Source organism: Chaetura pelagica, unplaced genomic scaffold, assembly GCF_000747805.2.
Source record: "Chaetura pelagica isolate M959 unplaced genomic scaffold, ChaPel_1.0 scaffold213, whole genome shotgun sequence".
Taxonomy (NCBI): Eukaryota; Metazoa; Chordata; class Aves; order Apodiformes; family Apodidae; genus Chaetura; species Chaetura pelagica.
In genome coordinates this window covers 1518022-1523196 of record NW_009952597.1, presented here as the reverse complement: position 1 = coordinate 1523196, position 5175 = coordinate 1518022, and positions in this window count along the sequence as shown.

The window sequence follows — 5175 nt, the reverse complement described above, 5'->3', positions numbered from 1 at the left end:
TAAAAGGAGGGGAGAGAAGGAACAGGCACGTGCTGTACCCACTGGTGCTGACTAACCCCTGAGCCTTTGTTTGTTAGGTCTTTCCAGCCCTCATAAAAGTCAAAAGAGCTTTTTAGCTCTGAGCCCATGGAGGAATGGAGAGGGCTGGGCTAAATGCAGCAGGGGGTCCATTACTTCCTGCATCTCCCCATCACCTCCTGCAAGGGAGCCCTTGCAAGTCCTTTGCTCTTACAGGAATACCTTGGACTGGAGTTTCTTCTCCCGCAAGTTTTTCCTTCTATGAGCAATTCAGTAAAGCCATACAAAAGATGGCCAAAACCTAGATGTCCCAAGAGGATGCAGAGAGTGAATTTCTGAAGGGCTCAGCTTGAAGCTGAGCAGGGACTGGGAACCAACAGAGAGCAGAAGGCAGGCTCACCAACCCCTTCCTCTCACTCTTCCCTCTCCACTGAGGTGTCAGGCAGGACCAAAGGGCTAAGCAAGACCAGGAGCATTTCAGAAAATGAGGCAGAGACAAATGCTCCCAAACCCATTTCTCCAGCCTGGGAACTATCACAGCAGCAGCCAAAGCAGCAATTTCCCCTGTCAGGTGGAAGGGAAGGAGTAAGGAGCTCTTTGCAAGGAGGTGTAAAGGGAAATCCTGTTTCACCAGGGCCCAGTCAGTTCTGCTTGTACCAAGTGACAGACCTGACAGCAGCATTTAGTGACAAAACACAAACAGTGTCTGGCAGGTACAAAACAACCACAGGGACTCAGCGATCTCTGCCCCAGCAGGTATTTGGATGCTGAGACAGTTCCCAGGTAACACGTGGGGCTTCTTATTTGAAAACTGCTCCTGTTATTATTATCTTTCCTCCCACTGCAATAGGCAAAGAGAAAAGAGAGAGGGAGAGTTGTGTGACAAGCTGAAAACTTTTATGGGAAAAAAAGAATAAGTGGGGGAAAAAAAAATAATAGAGGGGGGAGAATTAAAAGTACGAGTCACTTTGTAAAGAAGAAAAAATAAAGTCAAAAAGGCTCAGGGCTGAGTCAGGATGTTGCAGGGCACATGAGGGAGACTCTCTGGAAATCAGTAATCCAAAGGGCTCTGCGTGTGTGCATGAAGTTATTGACTGACTGCATTAGATCCACTTATCCCCCATTAAGCAGCAGGTTTCAGTTTGATCCCAAACAGCAAGGAATTAGAGTAACTCTACCCGGCGTTTCTAGAAAGGTTTTCATCTCCGAGGAATGCAAAGTGCTTCAGCAGCCCTCCAGGGAATGCAGGACTGACATCCAGACGCTGCTGGGGTGGAGGTTGGCACTGGGACAGGCTGCTGTGTGCAGCAGTGATGGGAGGGAAACCTGTGTACTTCTGTAAAAAGCTGTAGGATCTTTATTGTGCAAGCACAGGAGAAAAGGGTTGGCTTCCAAGGACACAGGATATAATTAGCCATCCCAGAACAAGTAGCAATTCCTCCCCTGCTAAGCTTCTCCCAGTTCAGCTTCAAACAAATCATCTCTCATCTCTGCCTGAGGCTCCACACACCAGGACCAGACAGTTCTTCAAGTCTGGCAGGGACAAGTGGCTGTAAGTCCTCGTATAGTTACAGAAAATGTTCAGTGGTAGAGCTGACTTAGAAAGTTTTTGTTCTTTTCTGCCCCCACTTCAGTTTTCCACCCCCTCAGCCATACTGATGCAACTGCTGGTGGATCTGTGGGGAAACCAGATCACTGAAATTATCTGTTTGTCTTTTTTTTTTAAAAAAAACAAAAAGCAACTCTGCTGGTGGATCTGTGGGGAAACCAGATCACAGAAATTATGTTTGTCTTTTTTTTTAAAAAAAACAAAAAACAACCAACCCCCTTCTTTGTTGTTTTAAGATCAGTTCACTTGCATCACTTCAGCAGAACAGGTTCCTTGCAGCCTTGGAGCAGCACGAAGTTTGGTGAAGAGGTGGGAAGAAGTTCCCTGAGGTGAGAAGGAAAGCAAAGTGGAGCTCAGGGTCCCCCCATCAGCTCCCACTCCCACAGAGCCACCATGATGCATGATTACCCTGGTGAACCCTACAGCTCTGCCAAGCCAGCTGCATCCAGATGTCCCTGCAGCTGGCACGGGGAGGACACTTACACTCTCTTGTTCCAAAGACGCTTTGCTTTGTGTCTCTGGCTTCACTGCCACGGCCCAGCTGGCTCCCAGTAAGGCAAAGCTGCTTTGTAATAGATGCCACAGAAGCTGCTGCTTCTCACGGAGCTAAAGAAGAACTGGGCAGCTCTAATAGAAGAGGAAAGTGCAAGGTTTCCAGGTCATCTCAGACCTCTAGGGCAGTAGCAGGGAAAGACCTTGAAGGAATGGATGAAGTCAGAGTGTTCAACCCTTCCTGTGATGGCAGGCATGGAGGTCCCAGCACTGGACCTGCTCAATGATCTTAAAGGTCTTTTCCACCCTAAATGATTCTCTGCCTTATCTGCCTCCTCTCACAGTACAGATGGAAGACTTCACTTCTGCTACAACATACAGCATTGGTCCTTGACTACATTGTCTCTGTCCTGCACCACTCCCCAAATCCTCCAGGTGGGAGCTGAGGATGATTGCATTTGCTGCCTTGAAAATAGCTGGTGTCCCAATGCCAACTAGTCAAACTGGCAGCTGTCAACTTCCCTGTACACCCCTCTGCACTCTCCAGACAGTACATCTGAGAGACACCTTGTTTATGGGCTTGACACTGAGTGTGACGTAACCAGCTTTGACAGGGGTGATCCTATTCACAGGAGGAACTCCTAATGCCTCTCATTCAGTGTCATCTTTGCGAAAAAGTGAAAACTGAAACAGAACTGACCCCCGAGTTTCTACCTTTAGTCATGGAAATTTCAGCTGCTGACCTGGCCAGGTCACCCAGAAATTCACATCACAGTCCAACTTCCCCTTTTGAATGTCCTTCTCATCTTGGCTTGGCACTCTTGATGCATTTCAAGCCTGGATACCCTATATTTTGGAGCCTCCCAGAAATTCAGCCCTAGCTCAGGTCATTCCATAAAAATGGGCATGTGGGGAGCAGAAGGAGAGGTGCTACTGTCAGATGTTAACATTCAGGATTTGCACAAATGCTTTGTTAACCACCCCTGAACACAGGTCAAGCAGAGAGACATCCAACCAACTACCTCTGTTCTCTCATATGCACCAAAGACTTGGGCAGAGGCCCGTAAATGAGTCTTTTTTTCCTGCAGGTTTTTCTAACATCTCAAAGGTTGGTTGGCCACCCAGTTGGTCTTTTCAAAGGCCAATGCTACCTCGAGGGGCAGTATCCAGAACCCACCCAAGGTGCCTTGCTCTGTGCTGAGCCCTGGCAGGAGACAGCACGTGTGAAAGGCATCTTGAGCTCCAGGCAGCTGGATGAGTCAGAGCCGGTCGCCTTTTTCCAGCCCTCATAAAAGTCAAAAGAGCTTTTTAGCTCTGAGCCCATGGAGGAATGGAGAGGGCTGGGCTAAATGCAGCAGGGGGTCCATTACTTCCTGCATCTCCCCATCACCTCCTGCAAGGGAGCCCTTGTAAGTCCTTTGCTCTTACAGGAATACCTTGGACTGGAGTTTCTTCTCCCGCAAGTTTTTCCTTCTATGAGCAATTCAGTAAAGCCATACAAAAGATGGCCAAAACCTAGATGTCCCAAGAGGATGCAGAGAGTGAATTTCTGAAGGGCTCAGCTTGAAGCTGAGCAGGGACTGGGAACCAACAGAGAGCAGAAGGCAGGCTCACCAACCCCTTCCTCTCACTCTTCCCTCTCCACTGAGGTGTCAGGCAGGACCAAAGGGCTAAGCAAGACCAGGAGCATTTCAGAAAATGAGGCAGAGACAAATGCTCCCAAACCCATTTCTCCAGCCTGGGAACTATCACAGCAGCAGCCAAAGCAGCAATTTCCCCTGTCAGGTGGAAGGGAAGGAGTAAGGAGCTCTTTGCAAGGAGGTGTAAAGGGAAATCCTGTTTCACCAGGGCCCAGTCAGTTCTGCTTGTACCAAGTGACAGACCTGACAGCAGCATTTAGTGACAAAACACAAACAGTGTCTGGCAGGTACAAAACAACCACAGGGACTCAGCGATCTCTGCCCCAGCAGGTATTTGGATGCTGAGACAGTTCCCAGGTAACACGTGGGGCTTCTTATTTGAAAACTGCTCCTGTTATTATTATCTTTCCTCCCACTGCAATAGGCAAAGAGAAAAGAGAGAGGGAGAGTTGTGTGACAAGCTGAAAACTTTTATGGGAAAAAAAGAATAAGTGGGGGAAAAAAAAATAATAGAGGGGGGAGAATTAAAAGTACGAGTCACTTTGTAAAGAAGAAAAAATAAAGTCAAAAAGGCTCAGGGCTGAGTCAGGATGTTGCAGGGCACATGAGGGAGACTCTCTGGAAATCAGTAATCCAAAGGGCTCTGCGTGTGTGCATGAAGTTATTGACTGACTGCATTAGATCCACTTATCCCCCATTAAGCAGCAGGTTTCAGTTTGATCCCAAACAGCAAGGAATTAGAGTAACTCTACCCGGCGTTTCTAGAAAGGTTTTCATCTCCGAGGAATGCAAAGTGCTTCAGCAGCCCTCCAGGGAATGCAGGACTGACATCCAGACGCTGCTGGGGTGGAGGTTGGCACTGGGACAGGCTGCTGTGTGCAGCAGTGATGGGAGGGAAACCTGTGTACTTCTGTAAAAAGCTGTAGGATCTTTATTGTGCAAGCACAGGAGAAAAGGGTTGGCTTCCAAGGACACAGGATATAATTAGCCATCCCAGAACAAGTAGCAATTCCTCCCCTGCTAAGCTTCTCCCAGTTCAGCTTCAAACAAATCATCTCTCATCTCTGCCTGAGGCTCCACACACCAGGACCAGACAGTTCTTCAAGTCTGGCAGGGACAAGTGGCTGTAAGTCCTCGTATAGTTACAGAAAATGTTCAGTGGTAGAGCTGACTTAGAAAGTTTTTGTTCTTTTCTGCCCCCACTTCAGTTTTCCACCCCCTCAGCCATACTGATGCAACTGCTGGTGGATCTGTGGGGAAACCAGATCACAGAAATTATGTTTGTCTTTTTTTTTAAAAAAAACAAAAAACAACCAACCCCCTTCTTTGTTGTTTTAAGATCAGTTCACTTGCATCACTTCAGCAGAACAGGTTCCTTGCAGCCTTGGAGCAGCACGAAGTTTGGTGAAGAGGTGG